The following is a 23,315-nucleotide window of genomic DNA, read 5'->3' as shown; positions in this document are numbered from 1 at the left end:
TCTATCTGGCTTTGTAATTAGGATGATGCTGGCTTCATAAAAAGAGTTGGGGAGTTTCCCAACAATTTGGATTTTTTGGAATAGTCTGTGAAGAATAGGGGTTAGCTCTTCCTTAAAAGCTTTGTAGAATTCTCCTGTGAAATCATTTGGTCCAGGGCTTTTGTGTATGGGAGTTTTTTGATTACTGCTTCAATTTCATTTGCTGTTATTGGTCTGTTCAGGCTTTCTACTTCTTCTTCATTGAGTTTTGGAAGATTATATTTTTCTAGAAATTTGTCCATTTCACCTAGGTTTTCAAATTTCTTGGCATACAGTTCTTCATAGTAATTTCTTATAACCCCTTCTATTTCTTTGGTATCAGTTGTAATTTCTCCTCTTTCATTTGTTATTATGTTTATTTGTGTCCTCTCTCTTCTTTTCTTAATGAGCCTACTTAACGGCTTGTCTATTTTGTTTATCTTTTCAAAAAACCAACTCTTGTATTCATTGATCATTAGAATTGTGCTTTTAGTCTCTATGTCATTTATTTCTGCTCTCATCTTGGTTATTTCCTTCTTTCTACTTGCTTTGGGCTGTCTTTGTTGTTGTTCTTTGAGTTCTTGCAGGTGTAGGGTTAGGTTGTTTGTTTGAAATGTTTCTGTCCTCTTTAGGTAAGCCTGTATTGCTATGAACTTCCCTCTCATGACTGCCTTCACTGTGACCCATAAGTTTTGGGTTGTTGTGAGTTCATTTTCATTTGTTTCCAGAAACTTTTTTATTTCTTCCCTAATTTCAATCTTGACCTATTCGTTGGTTAATAGCATACCATTAAGTCTCCATGATTTTGGGGTGTTTGGGGTTTTTTCTCTGGGGCTGGTTTTTAATTTCAGTCCCTTGTGGTCAGAGAAAATGCTTGGTAGGATTTCTATTTTCTTGAATTTGTTGAATCTCGTTTTGTGTCCTATCATGTGGTCTATCTTTGAAAATGTTCCATGTGCGTTTGAAAAGAATGTGTATTTAGCTTCTTTGGGATGAAGGGCTCTCTATATATCAGTCAAGTTCATTTCATCTAGGGTGTTGTTTAGTGCAGCTATATCTTTGTTGATATTTTATTTGGAAGATCTGCCCACTTTTGACAGTGGGGTGTTAAAATCCCCTAGTATAATTGTGTTGCTGTCAATATCTTTCTTGAAGTCCTCTAGGATTTTCCTTATAAATTTGGGTGCTACTATGTTGGGTGCATATATATTTATTATATTAATGTCTTCTTGGTGGATTCTTCCCTTGAGTACTATGAAGTGACCTCCTGGGTCTCTATTTATGGCACTTTTTTTGAAATCTATTTTGTCTGATATTAGAGTTGCTACCCTGGCTTTTTTTTCTTGAGCATTTGCTTGGAAAATTTGTTTCCAACCTTTCACTTTTAGTCTGTGATGGTCTTTTGTCCTGAGATGGGTCTCCTGTAGGTCAGCATATATGTGGGTCATGCTTTGTTATCCATTCAGCTATTCTATGTCTTTTGATTGGTGCATTTAATCCATTTACATAAACTTATTATTGATAGGTACTTATTCATTGCCATTTTTATACCAGAGTTCCTCTCTGTCTTTCTCTTTTCCTTCCTTTCCTTAAAGCAGTCCTTTTAGTATTTCTTATAGAGCTGGATTGGTGGAGACATATTCTTTTAGACTTCTTTTGTCTTGGAAGCTCTTTATTTGGCCTTCTATCTTGATTGAGAGCCTTGCCGGGTATAGTAGCCTTGGTTGTAGGCCTCTGGTTCTCATTACTTGGAATATTTCTTGCCATTCTCTTCTTGCTTGGAGTGTTTTCATTGAGAGGTCAGTAGCTAACCTTATTGGGGCTCCCTTGTATGTTACTTCCTTTTTCTCCCCTGCTGCCTTTACAATTCTCTCTTTGTCTTGAAATTTTCCCATTTTAATGATGATGTGTCTTGAAGTGGGCTTCTTTGGGTTCCTCTTGAATGGGACTCTGTGTGATTCCTGTATTCATGTAACTTTTTCTCTCATCAAATTAGGAAAATTTTCCATCATTACTCTTTCAAATAGGTTTTCTATCCCTTGTTCTTCTTCTTCTTCTTCTGGTATTCCAATTATTCGGATATTATTATGTTTCATATTGTCTTGCATTTCTCTTAATCCCTCTTCATTCTTTTTGAGCCTCTTTTCCTTTCTTGCTCTTTGTGGGAGATTCTTTCTACTGTGTCCTCCAACTCACTGATCCGATCCTCTGCCGCATCGATCCTGCTTTTCATTCCTTCTACTGTGTTCTTCAGTTCCGAAATTGTATTTTTCATTTCCTCTTGGCCTTTGCTGATAGTTTATATTTCCTTTTTCATGTTGGTATAGTTTGCGGTGAGCTCATGGTAGCTCCCCTCTAGTTTCTGGTAGCTCCCCTCTAGTTTCTGGCAGCTCATTGTGAGCTCTTTGAATTTCCTGATAACTAGTGCTTTGAATTCAATATCTGATAGCTGACTTGCCTCTCTTTCATCTGACATTATTTCTGAGACTTCCACCTTTTCTTTCATTTGGGCATTGTTTCTTTGTCTTCCCATTGCTTATGAGACTCTTCTTGTTAGCTTCAGCTTTTTAAATTGATCTGTTCTGTCTCCCTAGGTTTATGGTGTGAACTTCTGTGGTAGAATTCCTGTGAAATTCAGTGGTGCAGTCTCCTGCAGGTATCTTGATGTTCTCTGCTTCCACCTACTCCTTTCTTTGTGTGTGTGTGATCAGCTGGAGGGGGAGGCAAAATGGTTTATGACAGCAGCAGAGTACTTTATGATATTTATAGTCACAGCCGGTAGAGAAGAGATAGAAGATCATCAGGCTATATATAGTGTTAACTGTAATCTTCAACCCAATTTGCCACTTTTAAGAAAGGATAGACCAAAGATAAGTCTCTTGTTGGGGAGGGAAGGCTTGTGAGTTGTATCTAGAAAGCAGTGAGGTTGTGGGTGGTCAGATTTTGAGGTAAGGTGAGATTAAAGAATAGTAAATATGCATAGCGTGTGAGCAAGTAGAGTTAATCACTACAGTAATAGAATTCAGGAACTTGTAAAGTGGGCTAAGACCCGAGAGATGTGTTTTGAAGTATTTACAGTGGTATAGAAAGCAACAAAGAAACAAACACACACAAAAAAGGGCAGGAGAAGTGAGGAAAAAAGCAATAAGTTTGGGGTGAAAGGAAGAAGGACTAAAACAGGAAAAAAGAAAGGAGAGGAACAAAGTACTGAAAGATACAGCAAGAATAAAATTTAAAAAATATACGATTACTGAAAAAAAAGTTTTAAAAAAAGTAAAAAAGAAAACCCTCTCTTGTTGGTTTCAAACTGTCCAATCCAGTTTTTCTGGTTTCAGCAGGATCCCCTCTGTGGGCTGGGTTGTAGGCCCAGGCACACTCCCACGCGCCAGCCTGCCTAAAAGACTGGGGTGCGGGCACCCACCCACCCGACAGGCTGCCTGGGTCCCACGGGATCTGGTACTGCTCCTTGCCAGTCTTGGGTGAGAAGCAAGTCAAGCTGCCTTCACAGGAGAACACCTCAGTCCACTTTCCAATAAAAACTTCTCCAGAAAGCCTGCTTCTCAGCCAAGCCCAATCCCCAACCCGACGGGTTAGGACAATGCTCCTCTCAAATTTCCTGGGCTGGAGGGCTGGTGGGCTGGTGACCACAGAGATGGCAACTGAACACGGCCCCCTGTCCTTGCCACCCTCCCTGCAAACCTAGGCAGACAGGTCTCTGCCACCCAGCCCCTCCTAGATGGGGAAGGACGGAGCCAGCTCTCTTCCAAGGACCCCGCATCTGGCCCAAGGCTGCACTGGGTGCCAGGCTCCCGGTGAGTCCTCCGTGGCACTGGCCGCAGACAGAAGTCTCTACACCCCTAACGCAGCAGCAGTGGCGGCTCCCAGGGGTTATGGGCTGGCCGAGGGCAGCTGGACCTGTCGCTACCGCTCTTGTGCTGGGTAGTGCCGGGCTCCCATGGGTCCTCTGTTGCAGATGCCCCAACGCTGACCATAGATAGAAGCCTCTGGGCCCTGAAAGCTGTGGTGGCAGCAGCTCCAAGGCCATTAGGCGCCAGCCAAGGGCTGTTGCTCCCGCCGCTGCTGCTCCCGCCGCTGCTGATTTTGACTTTACCTAGGGGTGCCGGGCTCCCGATGAGTCCTCTGTGGCAGATGCCCCTGTCGCTGGGAGCCTCTGGGCCCCAACCACTGCGGCAGCCAAGGCTCAGGGCCATTATGCACAGGCCCAGGGCTGCCACTGGCCCAGCCGCCTTTGTCCTTACTCACATCCCTGAGACCCCACCGACCTGTAGCTGTCTGGTCCGTCACTATCTCTGGTCTCTTATTTTCATAAATGCTGGGGAATTGTTGGTGGGGAATTGATTGCGCTGTTCCTCAGTAGATCTGCCAGGATTTTCTCCCAGGGGTACGAGAACTGGAGTCGCTTCGTCCTACTCCACCGCCATTTTATTCTCCTTCCTCTTTTGTGATCCTTATAAAGGAGCTGATTCCAACTGGGAAGGCTCTATCCTCACAACCTCATCTAGTTTTAATTACCTCCCAATGGCCTTACTTCCTAAAACCATCACATGAGTGGGTTTCTACATAAGAATTGGTGGAAGGCACAAGTATTTAATCCATAACAGCATTTCATCTAACCAACCATGTTTAAAAGCAACATCTTATCTCTCTCAGTCTGAGCCTCTATGGGTATTGAGTGCAAATTGGCTCACCTTTCCACAGCATCTCCCCCCAGGAATTTAAGTTTTAGTTTTCTGTACTCTCCTATGCCACTGTCCCCAACAGGAGCTTCTCATTTCCCAGGAACTTACTGTAATCCTTTGCCCACTATTGCCTTCTACTGCCTTTGAAAGTTTTTATCTTTTTTATTCCTTTAATGACACATTGGGAGAGAAAAAAGAAAAATATCAGCTCAATTTACTTTGTCTTTCCATTAGACTGTACTGTCTTCCTGAGTATTACTGCATGTCCTTTTCTCTATGGTTGCTGAGGTTCAGAATTTCCCAAAGGACATTTCTTAGGAACTGTGGTTCCATGAGCTGTTAATAAAATATATACAAAAAGCCCTGGCTGGTGTGACTCAGTTGGTCATAGCGTCATCCCATAAACCAAAAGGTTACTGGTTCAATCCCCAGTCAGGGCACATACCTAGATTGCCTGATCCATCCCCTGTTGGAGCACAAGTGTGTACAGGAGGCAACTGATCACTGTTTCTCTCTCACATCAATGTTCTCCCTCTCTCTCTCTCTCTCTCTCTCTATCCCTCTCTCTCTCTCTCAGCAATAAAAAAATTGTCCCCAGGTGAAGATGGATGGAGATACATATACACAAAGAAAGGATCCCATGGCCATATAATCGTGGGAGACATTATGCAAGGACATCTTTCTGCAATACCAGTATCTTTCAATAAGTTAAATAGCACTGATTAAGAAATCCCTTCAGAGCCAGCTTAAAATCCACATAAGTAATTGTCTTTTGTGATTACACACACATACACATACACACATCCATATTAGACTCAGCTTGCATATCCATCTTATTCCCCAGATTTAGCTCTAAATTATTTTAGAGCTAAAATATTTAAAAGAATATGCTTCCCCCTCTGAAGAGGAATTTTAGGCATAGTTTGAGTAATGGCATAGATTTAGTCTAGATGGACCCAAGATAAGTACTTTGCAAGGAACAGCACACAGTTGAATGCAGAAGTCTTACTTATGAATAATTTTAAGAGCTTTGATGTTATGGCAAGATCTTATATACTTAAACAAAGCATACCCTCTGTGGTGGCTTCCAACTTCCTACAAAAACAAGGGTGAATATCCCTCAGTAGCCAGTGGAGTTCTCTCCCTTGACAGGCATCAAAACCAGCAAGGGCTTGAGATGTGTTCTTCATTTTCCAGTTACACTCTTCCTATGAGGTTGTCCCAATGCTGATGTGCTTTTTGTGAAACATCACTCATTCTCTGCCAATTAGGAAAAGCATGCCTTAGTTGTACTGTTACAGCTCAAAGGGAGGATGAAAGAGGACCTGGGTTTTGTTTTTCAAAAGTGGGTGAGGACAAGCATTTCCAAAAGTACCCAGTGATTTTCTCCATTCTCAATTTTGACATTTCTTTTCATGGTTTGTCTTTATTCTGAGGAAGGCCATTTCTGGCATACCAAAATGCCAACTTGCTACAAATTCAGTCAGCATCTCTGAAACACTCAGAGGGTAACTTTATATTGTTCTCAAGGACCACAGGGCAGTTTGTCTGTCAGGATTCTAAACAATAAACAAATTTCAATGACAACTAAATGCAAATCAGTTGCTGCAGTACAGACCTAATTTCTCCAACTGCCTCCATGTTCCAAGACACAAATGTCATTCCATACTGTTATAATTATTTGCCCCCAAATAAGTGTACTGCAAAGATATTCCTATCATTTTGTCTTTTGTTACTGATTTATACATCCAACATAGGGAACATATAGTTTACCAGGTAAACAGTTTAATTAGGTTAACTGATACAGCCACCAGTATGTTATGGGAGTCACTAGCCTCTTTGTTACCTACCCATATGATCTCTCTGCAGAGCAGCACATGACAAATCCTGCACTGGGACAATCCTGCCCTCTAAAGCACTCAGCACAATGGCTGGCACATAGTAGACACTCATTCAATTTATTAAAATAAATGGGTGGATGAACACATATTCTAGAATCTTACTTTTATTTTTGCAGTATGTTACTTCCATAGGGAATCAGTGAAGCTATAGAGGTAAAGGGACCAGAGGACATGCAGAGAGAACAGCTGGTGAGGGCAGAACCTGTGATCACAGGTCCCACTTTGCCCTGTTTCTGCAGCTACTGAACTGAACCTAAGGTCTACCTTGCCTGGTTGCATTCACCAGAATGTGTTAAAGGTCACAGCACCAGAATGTTGTCTGGGTACCACATGGAAATGCTTTCTCATCAAACAGAACTTCAACTGCTCACAGCATGATGTTGCTTTTTCTGCCAACTTCCTACAAAATGTCTTTGCCAATGTCTCCATTTGACCAGAGAGTATTAAAGTGGGCCCATTCATGAAATAAAAAAGCTCCTTATTGTATGTGACAGAAGATGCTAGCTATAACCAAAATGTGAGCTTTTCTGCCATCATTGTCACTTTGAAGTGGCTGTCACTTTGAAATATGGCTGTATTTCCTAAGCTCATCTTGCATCTAGTGGCCTTATGCAACTAGTTCTCACCAATGGAATCCTGGAGACTGCACTGTCTAAGATGGCCACACCAATGGGTCCTATTTTTTCAGTCTTATCAAGTGATACTGCATTCCTGTATCACACAGTCGGGTCTCTGTTCTCTCCTTTTTGATAAGCTTATCAGGCCAATCTATAAAAGGAGATACAGCTTCTGCCTAGTTCTCTTAGAACACTTACCCTTGAAATACAGCTACCATGACCTGAGGTAGTCAGTCTAGCAGCTGAAAGTCCATTGTAGGTGTACTGGCTACAGCCATAGCTGATGTACAAGCAGACACCTGTCTTGGCTATAGCGGGTGAGCTGGCCAATGACTCCAATCCTCAGCCTTCAAGCCAGCCCAGGAGACACCAATGGAACACAGATAAGCTGCCACTGAGCCCTATTCAAGTGGAAAATTTATGAGCAAAACAAATATTGCCATTGTTGTAAGCCTCTAAGTTGTAGTTATTTGTCATGCATCAATAAAGAACTAGAACAGGACTATGAGTAGAAATGGTGTAAGTTATATTCAATATGAGGCATTCAAGTAGTGAGAATGACTTCTCTATACCCTCTCTTTCAAAGCTCCCAGTAGTGGAACCACAAAATAGTTCAACTACTGTGATAAGTCTTCTGTCACCTAGGAATACCTGCATCAGACTGTTCAGGAGATAGAAATAGATTTCTCTGGTGGTAAGACATTAAAATTTAAGAGTTTATATCTTTACAGCATCTAGAATTATCCTAATTCAATTCATTTTTTTCTAATTTGTCTTCTACTCTTACCAGTATCTTCCCCTCCTTCAGTTTCCCAGTTGTCTGAGTAATAGTAACTTGTCATTTGGATTTCTGTTCAATTACCTTCACACCAACAGATGAATCCTGTGTATAGGGCAATACCTACAAACTTCTAATCTCCTGGGTGATATTTAGGCAGAGGATGATGGAAAGGCAAGAGCTCACCATTCTCACCTCTCTTCCTCAACACCTCAGTGACAAGGACAACAGTAGCCCAGGACAAGAGGAAAGGAACCAGCATGCTTCACAGAAGTAAGCCAATATCGGCTGGTTGGCTGGATCTCCAAGCTCTATTCCAGAAGCCACCTTATATAGTGAAGCTGAGACAGTCACACAACATAGCTTTAGGAGGAGACCATATTGATGTCCTGGCCACACTTCATAAGCCATTTAGAAAGGCTGAATGAAGCTTTGGCTTTCATGGGCTGTGGTGCCACATAAAAGTCTGAGAAAATTAGAAGTTCTGGGCAGCATCAGCACCTCAGTAACAGTACCTTCTCCTCAAGGCTCAGGGACATGGTTCTTGTGCTCATTTCTTGAGCTCTGCATGGACAAGAATCTTCCTATTTCCCTAATTCTAAAGGGCCACAGGATACCAAGTCTTCTGAAAAAATAATGCAATGCCATATAGCATCATTTCCGACAAAAGTGACGAACACTTGCTTATGTTAACAAGACTTGGTGCCACAGGAGGTAGATGGTGAAGTTCAGTGGGCCTCCTTCAGCATTTCTGCCTTATTCTGAAGCCCCCCAAAGGACTTTCCTCTGCCTACTATTAAAATTTACTTTCTAACCTGAAAACTTTGGAAAACTTCTTCTGGGGAGCCCAGATTTTGTCCCTAACACCTTAGAATCTTGGTGTGCACCATGCTGTTCGAGGAAGCAGCCTTTTGAATGTTCAGCATAAATTATGTTTGGCATAAAACAGCAGTGCCTGACCTGCTATCTGACCCATATGTCCCAAGGACCTGCCCACATGCACCCAAAGCTTCCTTCTTGATAGTATCTCTCACCTCTGTTACTTTGAGCTACCTAAAGCCTTCTCTGCTTAATTTTTAATTTTTATTTTGAACTGAATGGCAACTGCCCAGAGAGCAATTGAAATCCAATCCAAGATGAAAAAGCTTTACCACTAATTGAAAAAGTGCAATAAAAATACAGCTAGTTCATGTTCACTTTTTGAATCACAGTAAGAGCTTACTTCATCAGTGAATTCCAAGTCCCCTGAACTCAAAAATGTCTGGCATTTTGGGATGCAATCACAACCCAGGATCTGTGGGATTCTCACTCACTGCCTGCTCCACAATAGTGTGAAACAAGGTCAGGTGCAGTTTCTTCAAATGGCCTGTGGAAGAATTTTTGGCTTTTTATGCTTCAACAGAGATCCCAGACTGCAATAAAAGTTTTCACAGTTCATTCCTAAGTTGAACAAACCTCTTTTCTACAGGAACCTCAAGGATGTTAGAGATTTCCTCTTGTTTACATGGCTCTGGTTTTTGTGTAAGTCCTTATCTCTTCCTGAGGTCTTGGCCTTTGTCATTCATTTCCTGTCCTTCTTCCCTTCCCCCCCTCCCCTGTTCTCCATCATCAGCTTCCTCCCTGTTGGCTCCATCACTCACTGCTGACCTTGGAGGAGCAATAAAGGCTTGTGTGCCTGTGCTCAGCTTGGGAGACTAAGAGGTGCCAAAAGCCAATTTCTAGTTTTCAGCTTCCTCCATCTCTAACTAGCTCCTAACAGGTTTGGAAATCTCAAAGGCTTTGTCATGCCGCAAAATCTCTTTTCAGCCATCTTTGTCCTTGAAGCTGCTCACTAAAGGATCAGCCTGCTGTTAAAAAGACTCTTTCTTCTTAGCAAAGCCAGGCCTGACCTGGGCAGGTATTGTGCTGCCCAGTGTTGCTGAGTAGAAAGTGCCTTCACCAAACCTCCAGGACTAGGTCATCCCACCACCCACACTCCTGAGTTTCAGCAGACCTAAAAGTTATGTTTGGGAGTGGGGCCTTCCTAGGTCACTCCCCACTAGTGCTGCTACTCCCCTTCAACATACTTCAGCTCTGTGTCTATTCTCTGCACTCCTGGGCAAATAAAAGCATTTGCCTGAAGTCAAGGAGCCAAGAGCCTTGACAAATCCAAATCCTCTGGCAAATCAGATTAGGTGGGATGAATTCAGCAATGAGAAACATCATACTCTAAGTTCAGTGCCACTTGGGTCCCATGCATACATCTGTGTGACTATCTTATACCTTCAAGTGACAATGAGGTTTCACATCTAACTCTCCACACCATGACTAGCATACTTCTCACATAGAAGCATTAGAGTCTAAGTCTTTTAGGAAATGAAGGACTGAACAGATGCAGATAGACACTCATACTAGAGTGAAGGACTGGCTCAGGGCCACCTTGGAGTCATTTGTGACTCGAGTTAGAAGCACTTATGAAACAGGAGCCCCAGCCAGGGGGTGTCAACACCCACAGACACATTCCCTGTCCTCAAATAAACCACAGATTCACAGAGAGATAAGCTGTACACATGGGCTTCTCCCACTTTCCCCCACCCCACACCTCACTGAGGATATGTGGAGCTGGGCCTCAAAATGAGCATTGTTTAAGACCTCACAGAGGTCATCCTGATGTTTGCTCAACATTGGCGAGTCCTGGAAGGGAACAAGGAATGTGACGAGAGGACCAAAAGGGAGCTGTTTGTCATCTACAGAGTAGAGAATAGTGCACAGGTGTTAAGTAATGAAGTGATTCACTCATGCATTCAGCAGGTATTTATTGAGAGCCTGTAACACATCAGCCACTCTCCTTGTTGTTGGGACTTTGGTGGTGAATGAAACAGATCAAGAAAGTGCCTGTTCTCACAGAGATGATGGGCCTTGATCTCCTTGACTAGGATCAGCTTGGTGGAGAGGTGAGACAGGAGGACACTTGAAAGTCAAAGAGCAGTGCAGGATGAGAGAAGTTTAAGTGATTCATAAACAGCTCTACTGAACAGAGATGGAGGGAAGGATAACAGGTTGGGAGGTAAAAGAGTCTAGAAATTGAAGCTTCTGTTGAAGATGTAGAGAAGGAATATTGGGAGGAAGAGAAGGAGAATTAAAGAGACAGCAAAATAATACGGGAGCTGCACAGATAATGAAATCTAGGATGTGTCTTTGGGAAGATGGATTAAAGTGGAGGGAAGCCCACAAGAGCTGAGTGATCACCGGCAGGGTGGCAGAAGCAGCTGTTGGAGAAGGGAAATCCACTGAGGAGGAAGTAATATACAGCCCTGTTTATGCATCTTCTACCTATGAAAGAAAAAAGTGTTAACAAGCTAACCCTAGTTACCACTACAAGCATTTGGGGTTTGTTTTCTTTCTCTTGGAATGGAAGTATTTATGGGTAGGTATGTGTGTGTGTTATTTTAGTTTCCCTCAGAAACCAGATTGTTCAGAATTTTCTTAACAAATTGTATTTTTCCTCCAATCAGTATAAAATTGAAAGAAAGATATTGCTTGGAAGCACCAATTTATCCAATGCCGTACTCCTCTAGCTAACTGAGGATGGTGATTTCTTTTTCCTTTGGTTACCACAGGAATTTCAGTCTTGGTCTAGGATATCATACCTATGAAACCCAATGAATGTGCATGTTTCCTTTTATGGTTTGTTCTGAAAATAATACACTACAAACTCTATGCCCTTTCTAGTATAGTTGCCAAATTTTGGTTCTTAATTTCAGTTTTGCATAACAGAGAATACTTACACAATTAGTTTTTGTTGGTGGTGTCATTGTTATACTTGGCTTTGCCTTGTCTTACAGACTTGGTTGTGGCTTCTAAAGTGCCTTGAGTTCCTTATAGGAGTTCTTTTTTGTGTGTAGATGAGTGTCTCTACTTGGTAGGCCTGGAAGCTGATGGTATGATTTATGACCAAATCATAAATGCATTTGTAACCCTTGGCTCTCTAGAAAGCTCTGTTAGGAGAGGAAACAGCTGAAGGACCAAACTCACAACCACAACATTAGGCCAGCATCCACACATTTTTTTGCCAGTGATCTGTGACTTACCCTTATATGACAACACAGAGAGGGGTCTGGAAGGCGTGTGTTTCTACCTTAGTTCTGCCATTTTGTAGTGACAGAGCTGTGGTTCCCTCAGTTTCACATTGAATATGTAATGCTCTTTCCCTGTCTCACCTCTCCAATAAGCTGATCCTTCTCAAGGAGATCAAGGCCCATCATCTCTGTGAGAACAGGCACTTTCTTGATCTGTTTCATTCACCACCAGAATCCCAGCAACAAGAGAGTGGCTGTTATCTTACAGGCTCTCAATAAATACCTGCTGAATGCATGAGTGAATCACTTCATTACTTAACATCTGTGCACTCTGCTCTCTGGATGTCAAGCTGCTCTCTCTTGGTCCTCCCATCACATTCTTTGTGCCCTTCCAGGACTTGCCAATGTTGAGCAAATATCAGAACAACCTCTGTGAGGTCTAAAGCAGTGCTCATCTTGAGGCCCAGCTCCACATATCCTCAGTGAGGTGTGGGGTGGGGGAAGGTGGAAGAAGCCCATGTGTACAGCTTATCTCTCTGTGAGTCTGTGGTTTCCTTAAGGACAGGGACTATGTCTGTGGGTGTTGGCACCCCCTGGCTGGGGCTTCTGTTTCATAAGCGCTCATGTTGAAATGTCTGGTACATAGCAATTGCTTAGCAAGAGTAGATATGTAAATATTATAATCCTAACACCTATGGGTTTTCTCTTCACCCCCAGCAGCCCAACCCAAAAGCTTTCTTTTACAGCTTGCCCCAGATAGTGGACCTGAAATTATAGAGGAGCTAACATTCTGACCAAATACCATAGAGATCCTGAGGCGGTAAGGCAGGTAGCATGCACATGTGGCACCAAATAATCTTGAGAAAGAAATGTCCTATTCCTATGAGCTATATGTTTTTCCAACAGAAGATGGTATGTTTTGCAGAAAAAAAAATTGGATTTGGAGATCTGGGACCATGGTTTGAAATCTGTTTTCATCTCTTGCTAGATTGGTGACCTAGAATTACTCACTTTTTGTGAATTTTTTCTAATTAAGAAAACCTATTTCAAGGACTTTTGTTTAAATTATACATAAAAGTAAAGCACAATGTAAGCAATGACCAAAAAGACCAACTAGAACTAGTCCATTAATGGTGGCTAGTTAATCTATCTATTTCTTCTCTCTCATATCATCCTTCCAATACCCAACCCTTTCGTCATTTTACTGCATCTTAGAGTAGAAAGGAAGTATGAGAAATATTCATTATTATTTTAAAATTCCAATACATTACTTAACGAAAGGTAGAAGAGTAGGTCTGCTGTGTTGAAGGTTTAGTGAGTGAGTTGCAGACTTCCCAGGTGGCTACCCTGCCCACAGTGCCTGTGGAAGGCTGCACATGGCACACACACCATCTCCTGCCATGGTGCATCTCAATCAGGTCTTCATTTTACAGCTGCTGTCCTACTCTGAAAACATTCCTATTTTGCTCTTACATAACTCCTTCTGTGCAGGGGAATTTGGTCTCTGCAGCTTGGCACATTTACACAAAGAGCTTTGACCAGTTTCAATCTCTTCGTGGTAACAGTTGTGCCAGCCAAAGGAGGCTAGACCTGAGCTTAGACTAAATCAATTAGCAGGAAGACCTGACCCTCCTCACACACTGCCTTTCTGACCTATTCCTGCATGAATGCCTGAATTGCAACATGAACAACCTCCACAGTGTCTGTGCCAAGTTCTAAGCCAGACCTTTTAAAGCCCTGCCTGATGCTCCCCTTGTGGACACAAGCTTTGAGAGCACTGGCCATTCTGGGCTAGAGCCCAGCTGCCTGGGCTAAGTACTGCCTCTAAATGGAAAGTGCTCGTCTGAAGGCTTCCATAGCTCATATAGCAGTGAAATTCTGGCCTCTAGTTTTAGCTTCAGCCTGTACTGCAATCACATGGTTTTCTAAAATGTTAGTTCAGTTACATAATACTCTTTAAAGTATTATGTAAAAGTATAGAATACTCTGAAACACACTGTGTGTGTAAAAGCCCCCATACTTGGTTTAGTGCCCAGAGGTTGAACTGGTGGTAGATGACCCATGGGGTAAATATAAGCTGTCAGATAAGCTAGGAGTGAAGGTGGCTATTTGCCATCATCCAGTCCCTTTAAGAAGCTTGCCCCTCAGAGCTGGGGCTGTGAGCAGAATCTAGAGATGACTGGTGATCTCCCGTTTAATGCTCATTGACTGAAAAATAGTAATGAGTGTTGAATTGACACAACTTTACCTTGAAATGACTAAGGTTGCCTGAGTAGAATGAGTTACAGGCACTTCTACCTCTCAGGCAGGGGCCCAGGTTTTTGTTGTTATCACCTTGCTGACAGGTCAGACCTCACCCAGTTGGGAGTCACAGGTTGCCTATCCCCACTTTCTCCATTACAAAGGAGGTAACAAAGTTGAAGCAGGCATAGGGAGGGTGACATTTTTACCTTCGGGGGGGCAAGTTCTTGGCTCATCACTCTGATAAAGCTTTGGCAAGTTTCTGGGTGCTTTTGCTCCTTGCTCACAGCCAGAACTGAGTATCATCTGACCATTGAAGAGTTTATTCTTTCCTTTATTGAGTCACTAGATCTCAGCTCTTAAACCTCAGAAGATTTACCCCCAGTGGCCACCATGTCCTCTTTTCCCCATTTTGTACTTTATTTCCAAGGGGCCATGATGATGTGGAGTGATACCTTTTTACTTAACTAACTAAAAGACTCTGTCTACCTCTATCATCCATAAATTAATGCCCATTATATATTGTAAATTGGGCTGCTATGAACATTGGTGTGCATAGGAACTTAAACAACAAAAAAAACAAGCAAGCAAAATATAACCAAAGACACTGAAATACAGAACAGGCTGACAGGGACCAGAAGGGAGAGGGGAGAGAATTTTAGGGAAAAGAGGGGGGAGGATTCACATGAACAAGTACAAAAACACATGGACAAGTACCAGGACACATGAACAAAAAGTAAGGTGGGACAGTGTGGGGGAAATGGGAGGGAGGTGGGGAGCACTGGGGGAGGGTGGGCTGGGATGGGAGTAAAAGGCAGAAAACTGTACTTGAACAATATTTTTTTAAAGAGTAAAATTAAAAAATAAAATGAATATATTTATATTTAAAAAATTAATGCCCATTGTAACATTTAATGTATAGAAATATTTAAGATTAGGATTAGCATGTTAAAACATGGAGCTTGACCCCCAACATTAGTCACTATCCTTTTCAAGGAAAGAAAGTTGCTGAATAAAACCAGGACAAGGATCTGCACATTGTGTAACATCACATAAACAAAACAAAGTGGGTCATGGCAAAGCAAACACATTGTTACCAGCTAAGACATGAGCTGCCAGTCAACTGAAGCTTCCAGTTATTCTGCTTGATGAGGGTGCTGTGGGACCCAGCCTGATGGTATGAATGATGAAGGTGAGTCCCAAAGTTTAATAGGAATTGGCTATGTGAAGTGTGTGCACCTGTTATTCAGAGGGAAAAGCAAACATGAAAGCTAAGAGGAAACAGGAATTGTGGGTTCAGTAGCTGCAAAGGTGGGAGTGGTGAACTAGGTTCTAGAGAGTGAAGCAGAACTGGATCAAGAAGGTCTAGTGTGACTTGCATGGAGGGTTGTAAGCAGGTGAGCAACATGATCAAAAGTGCAACTTATAAGCCCTGGCTAGGTAGGTCAGTTGGTTAGAGTGCAACCCTGATGTGCCAAGGTAGCAGATTTGATCCCCAGTCGAGGCACATACAAGCAACTAATGAATGCATAAATAAGTGGAGCAACAGATCAATGTTTCTCTCTCTCTCTTGTTGTGCGTGTGTTTGTGTGTGTGTGTAAGCAACAAGAATAGAGAGACCCACCATTTCTCACTCTTGACACATTTTTTAAAGTGTAGTTTAGAAAGGCCACTCTGATAGAAGAGCAGAAGGAGGAAAGTGTGGGAACAGAGGGGTCAGCAGAGAAGCCAGGAATGTAACTCAGGGTCTCAGTAGTGGGGTGATGATGAAAGAAGACAGAACAGAGGAACAAAAGATCACCAGTGAGATATGGTGGCTGATGAAGGGCAGGAGGGTGCACTCCAGTCTCTGAGGCTTCTGATTTACACATCTGAAAGAACATCAGAATCATTCACTAAGGCCAGGCACATGGGAACAGGAGCAGGGTAGGGAGGATGAATTCCATTAGACATATGTTGAACTGGAAACTCCTAAGCTCCTCAATGTCCAGTCACAGAGAGCATGCAGTTATATGGTATAGTTGGGCATGTTTAAGTAGTTGTAACATCCTTGGTGCACCATCTTATTTTACTCCCATCGCAAGTGGGGACACATCAGGATAAGCAGATCAGAGTACTAGGAAAACTGGTCACCTATTCTCTGAATCACATCAACACAAAGAGAAATGTGTTTATGTACACCATGGAAATGTTACCTAATTCATGAGATTAAAAAGACAAAAATTTTTAATTCTAACATAGAGGACAACAATCATTTTTGTGCCATGAAGCAGAAACTATAGCCCATTGTAAATTCTGAAAGAGCTGACTGGTACTAATTAATTTTACTACATGTGTACAAGATTGATACATGTGTCAAGATGCAGGTAGCCAACCAATCAATAATTAATAATGCCTACTGTGTGAAAAGGCATCTAGGTAAGAAATGCAAAAATGTGCATGGTGGCCTACATCCTCAAAGGATTTATGATTTTAAAGGTCATTCATTAATACAATAACTATAGTTAAAGCTATGTATTTCATAAGTACTGTTAGCCAACTATCAACAAAACTCTAGGGTAGGAGAGATTAGTTCTGATCATGGTGGTGGGATCATGAAGGGCTTCAAGGACCTCAGGTCACAGGGTTAAGGGTGCTTCATGCATCAGACTGGACCTGAAGCCCCCATATGCTGTGGCCCCAGTTGCCCCCTGAGGAGTCTTGGCAGGCCATTATCTGCACATTGACTTCCAAGAGAACAACATTCCAAGGACTCTATTTTCTCTCCTGGGACAAAGTCACATGCTTGGATGCCTGTGGACAGTTTGCAAAAGTCACCAGTATCATCTCTCTCATTCCCAAGATTCCCAGACTTGTGGACATTAAAGTAAAATTGTATATGATTAGCTCACATTCCTAAAAAAGGCAAATACTCCTGATAGGTCTTGCATATGAAATTCTCACTAAAACCAAGGTGTTTAAACCTCAGCCGTTTCTGGGGTATCCATGTTAACTTCCCATTCAGTCATTTGTAGAAACTAATCATTTGTCCTAGGTCTGCCTGCTGAAATTTGCTCAGTGTTGAAAAATTCTGTTTGAACCCAGTCTACATCCCACAGGAGAATCACCCAAAGTGGAGTCTGAGTCAGGCTGTTTGACGCAGAGGGCATTTTGGATCTGAGTTGTTACTGATGCTGTCAACTGATGGAGCGTGGAATGATTCCTCAAAGCTGAATTCGTGAACCTAGAGCCTATTTTTAAAAATGTGTTAGAGAGCCATTTCAAATCCATGTGGGGATGAGAAGAAACAATTTTTGATAAATAATTTAACTGATTGTATTTTGGCCCTGAACCTCACCCCAGGATTGTGGACTTGACCACACTGTGATAATGGAGTTATTGTGCAGTGTTTAAATTCACCCCCAGTGGTCTTTTTTTTCTTTCTCTTTTTAAAGAGAGTCCTCTTTTAGAATTAGAAAGAAAAATGCTTTGGAAATCTAAAGACCTCAAAACTGTTTTCAGACATCACTTCATTGACCCTGTAGACCTTTACAGCTCTTGTTTGGCTGGGTTCAGACACTGGAGCAAAGCACAGAGCTGGCCAAAGTCCCCTTCCTGCGCCGGTGCAGGTGTGCCTCACAGAGAGTGGCACACACTCAAAGACTGTGAAAGAAAACTGCCTGAGCAACTTTCCATGGGACTCACAACCGCTATCCTTCTGTCCCTGTGGTGCCAACTATGGGTGGCAGAGAAAGAGAAATATATTCTCAGAGCAGACCTCAGTGGTCAGGCAGTGCATTGATTTGGAGTCCTGAATGCCTGGGAACCATCCAAAGCCACCCTGGATGAGCTGGTGAGGGTAGTTGAATGACCTGAATGAATGACCTGAATCTCCCTGGTACTTTGAAATGATGCCCAGGTTACTCACACTTTCCTGGAACGGAGACAGATCTGCAGGTCAGCCTGGGTTTGTGCTTCGTGATGGTGCTGAACCTTTCTGCTTTGTCTCCAAGCTTTGAAGACTGGGCAGTGCACCTATTAATCTTGAATGGAATGAGGTCTCTGCCAATTCCATTTCATTGAACAATATAAAATAATTATGATTCCTCTGGCACCTCTAACTCCCTTTCTTCCCTCAATTCTCTCAGTCAGTACCAGGTGCTCACTTTGAGGAGAGTACCTCCCCTCCATCAGGGACGAGCCCAGGATGACAACACTCAGTGAACCCAACTGCTCCCTGTCCACTGGATCCCCAGGAAGCTCCTGCTGCTCACATGGGGATCACTCTACCTCCTGGGGTTCTGGGTCCTGCTTTTCTTTCTTATTGTCTTCCACCTGAGTGCTCCTGCATCACCCAAATGTAATTGACATTTTGGGGTCTTCTGTGACTTCAGGGGCTAAGTCAGGGCAATTGGGAGTGTGGCTGGTATGAGAGGTGCACTGCGATCCCCAGAGACCATTGATTTAGGTGGGTGGTTAGGTCTTCCAGGTGGAAAGTACCCATATTGCTCATTTTGAGATTGGCTAGAGGTTTCCCTCTTGCTTCTCCTGAGTGACTCTTGCTCTCCCCTTGCTGGTCCATATACAACACTCCTGACTGCACTGCACCAGTAATTTCTCCAAACATACACAGTGTTGTAGGGCCAGAGAATAATGCTGGAAATGGAGAGAGATGCCAACCCTAACTGACCAAAGGGAAGATATGGAGTTGTAAAAGTCACTAAACCCATCTGAGCCACAGTCCTTGGAATAATAATATTACTCACTATCTGTTCTATATGTTCTATATGTTCATATGTTCTATATGTTCTCACTATCTGTTCTTTGCATCTATATGTAATAGATGCAAAGAGCTTAAAGCAATGGCTGGCACTTAGTAAATGCTCTATAAATATGAGCGATTGCTATTGTAATTGTTGTTAGGTTTATTTGACAAGGCAATATCAGTCCCAGCCATTGACAACAGTGACATGTTCTTGGAAGATGGCAGAGAACTAGTGGGCTAAACACCAGAGAACAAAGAGAACTGGCTAGAGGTTTTGTTCTGCCTTAGTCTGGTCACCCAATATACTTCCTGCTATTAGCCCAGAGCCAGCAAGTAGGAGCATATGCAGTACGTTGAGCAGTGGAATAACTAGCCTGACTCCACACCCCTAATCCCTAATATAATTATTCTCCATACATAGTGATGTTCAATAAATGTCGAATATATAGATTTGTGTTCAGTATCCCCTATGTCCTAGTTTTGCATCTTCTTAATGTTCCAAGTGTTTCCCTTAAGAAACAATGCCATACTCTCTCTCCCTCCTGCCCCCACCATCAGAACATAACTGTTAAGTATCACAAACCCCAAGCATCCTGCTCTTTGCCAACTGTATAACTGTGTAACTGTGTAGTGGTTGAAACAGAAGTTTAGGGCTAAAATAGACTTGGGTTCAAACCTTGTCTCTGACACTTAAACCTGGGTCATGCTATTTAAGCTCCAGAAGCCACATTTTTCTTATTTTTGAAATGAGGATAATAATAGTGACTGACTCATAAAATTACCGCTAGTAAAACAGGGATTTTATGAGACATTGCAAAAAGAGAGATCATCAAAGTGCCTGGCACATACTAAATGCTCAATAAATGTTGGTTATGATGACCACTATTATTCATGAATTAATGCACTTAACCAGAGGATGTTTGACTCCACTGAATCTTTTAGAGGACAAGCCACAAGGCCATTAAAATGACAATTAGTGGTGGACATTTTGCTCAAGTCAGAAGGAAGGAGATTTTTGGATAAGTGATTCTCTGAACAGAGAGCACTTCACCTCCAGGAATAGAGTGCTACATCCTCTGGCCCTGTCCAAAAAAGCAAAGGAAGGAAAACCCTGCTCTGAGCTGAAAGGTAAACTGAGCTCATTCAGACTGTCCCTGTGCCTCAAAGGGGGCAAGGGAGAGGCTAGACAAGTAGAAAATTTATTCTGAGTCAAGTGTGGTCAACCTGACAATAGGGCCAGTTTCAGTCATGAAGTTATTTTAAGTGGTAGCATCAGGAGGCTGATTTGAGGTTGCTTAATTGTATTGTCTGCCCTGTGGAAAATTAAAAAAACTGGAGAACATAAAAGAAATGATTAAAAGTCACTCTGCTTAACCTGGTACATTCCTCTAAGAGCCCATAAACAGCCTGCTGTTCCACCTCCTGTCCTGGATGGACAGGGAGGCATGGACTGCGACCCACCCTGCTGTGAAACTCTTAGGCCCTCATGGAAAGTACTCGGCAAACCATGTTTAACACAGCTCCACTCGCCCACCAGTGTCAGCATGTGATTATGTTAGAATGCATCAGTCTCAGCCATGCTGGCACTTTCCTCAGCTGTTTACATTGAGAAGGGGACTCATTGTCAAAGATTAAGAATCCCTGTGCCCACAATCCAGAAAGCACGAGCCAAAAGGTAGAAATAAAAGCAAATTGAAAAAGTATTTGTTGCTGGCTTAGTTGGATTCAGAGGATAAAGAATGTTTCCCTAGTGTGTAAATGTACCATAGTTTTTTGATCCAGTCATTGACCGATGGGCATCTAGGTTGCTTCCAACTCTTGACTATTGTGAATTGTGCTGCTATGAACATTGGGGTGCATAGGTTCTTTTGGATTGGTGTTTCAGGATTCTTAGGATATACTCCTAAGAGTGGAATTGCTGGGTCAAAAGGCATGTCCATTTTTAGTTTTCTTAGAAAATTCCATACTGTTTTCCATAGTGGTTGTACCAGTCTGCAATCCCACCAACAGTGAACTAGGGTCCCCTTTTCCCCACAACCTCTCCAGCACTTGTTGTTTGTTTCTTTGTTTATGATAGCCATTCGGACTAGTGTTAAGTGGTATCTCATTGTGGTTTTAATTTGCATCTCTCTGATAGCTAGTGGTATCGAGCATCTTTTCATGTGTCTCTGGGTCCTCTGTATGTCCTCCTTGGAGAAATGTCTGTTCAAGTCCTCTGCCCATTTTCTTATCGGGCTGCTTGTCTTCTTTGAGTGGAGTCGAGTGAGTTCTTTGTATATTTTGGAGATTAAACCTTTGCAACATCATGGATGGAGCTGGAAAGCATTATGCTGAGTGAAATAAGCCAGGCGGTGAAAGACAAATATCATATGATCTCACCATTAACAGGAATCTAAACAAACCAAACAAGCAAGCAAAATACGACCAATGACACTCAAATATGGAACAGGCTGACAGGGTCCAGAGGGGAGAGGGGAGAGAATCATAGGGGAAAAGGGAATGGACTCACATGAACAAGTATAAAGGACACATGGACGATAACTAAGGATGGGGGTGGAAAGGGGAGGGAGGTGGGGAGCATGGGGCGGGGGGCGGGCAGGGTTGGGAATATAAGACAGAAACCTGTACTTGAACAAGAATTAAATAAAAATTATATTAAAACAAAACAAAACAACAAAAAAGAATGTTTCCCTAGAGTACTCAGAATCTTAGAGAGGAGGGCTTTAGTGGCAGAAAACCCAAATAGACTTCACGAGGGCCCCTCAGTTCATCACCTCAACTTGGGGCTACCTTCTCCTCTGCCAGCTGTCATGAACTCCTCAAGGCAAGCAGGGACATATGTAATTATTCTTAGTTCTTTCAGCTTAGATCTGGTATCTGTGCTTAAATGCTGGATAGTTGAATGAGTAAATGAATTACAGTCAGTTCTTTGTGGTGGTTTTCAAACATGCCACAAATTCTTTGACACTCTTCCATTAAGAGGTTACACCTGCATCAATTCTGCTTGAGTCCGACAGCACTCTGACTACTTCCACCAGCCTGGTTGAACAGAAGTGACACATGTGATTCTAAAGCTAAGTTATAAAAGGCCCACAAGGCTTTGCATTTGCTTTTGGAGCCCTGAGCCACATGTAAGACGTCCAACCACCCTAGGGCTGTCATGTCGGAGAAGCCATGTGCAATGACATCATGGAAAGGCCTCAACTCTCTGTAGAGAGAGATGCCCAACATGGCACAGGAATTTGACATGTGAGTCAAGAAACCTACAGATGAATCCAGGCCTATCATGTAAGTTACTCCCAGCCTTTCAAATCTCCTCAACTGAAGTCTCAGCCATTGCATAATGGGGCAAGACATTCCTGTTGTGCCCTACCTGAATCGCTGATAAACCCACAGAATCCATTCCTTACTTTACCTAATGAAGTTTAAGTGTGGTTTATACATGAAGAGAGACAAATGTAACATTCTTCAAAACAAGTCAGGTGAGCCTGTGTTTTTCTAGCTCCTAGTTGAGAAAAATCTACACAGTCAAGATGTTGATCTTTAAAAAAATTAAATTCTCTCTTCAGTTGAAGCCTATAATTTCTTTATTTGACATCTGAAAAAATGGGTAACAGGTGGTCCCCACTGTCACTTTATCATAGGCCTGCACATATTATGTAAATAGCATTTCAGCTCTTTCTTCTTTAGGTCAGATACTCTGAAATCTCTTCAGATCCTTTTATCTTTCTTCATTTTACCTTGCATTTGTCAACCTCAAAAAAAAAAAAAAGCTTTTGGAGACATAAAGAACATCATCATGAAATGAGAGTCTTAAATCAAGAAAATAATATTTTGGCATTTAAGGCACTTTACAGAATGCAAACTATTTTCATCTGCATTATCTCCAGACCCCCATAACTATCCAGTGAAATGAATGAGATGGACATTTATTCCTACTTGTTAAAGTTTAGCCCATTTCTCTAAATCATACTTGTTAATGGCTAAACTGAGACCAGAAAACAAACCTTGAATTACAAGTATATGGACAAAGACAAGAAGAAAATTAAAGAATAAAATCAGCTGATGTGTTTGAATAGAAAATTATTTTCTCTTCAATTCTCCTTGATTACAATTTTGTCTTTTCAATATCAAAATCAGAATATTTTTGAAAATAAATACTAAATGTTTATAAAATGTCAAAATATTTGGAAGTATGCAATTTTAAGCATAAATAATTCAAATTGTAGGCACAACAGAAATGATATAGTGAATTAGC

The sequence above is a fragment of the Sturnira hondurensis genome, unplaced genomic scaffold, assembly GCF_014824575.4.
Source record: "Sturnira hondurensis isolate 20B ecotype Veracruz unplaced genomic scaffold, ASM1482457v3 Scaffold0025598, whole genome shotgun sequence".
Taxonomy (NCBI): domain Eukaryota; kingdom Metazoa; phylum Chordata; class Mammalia; order Chiroptera; family Phyllostomidae; genus Sturnira; species Sturnira hondurensis.
The sequence above is the reverse complement of the archived record's forward strand: the minus strand, read 5'-3'. Positions refer to the sequence as shown.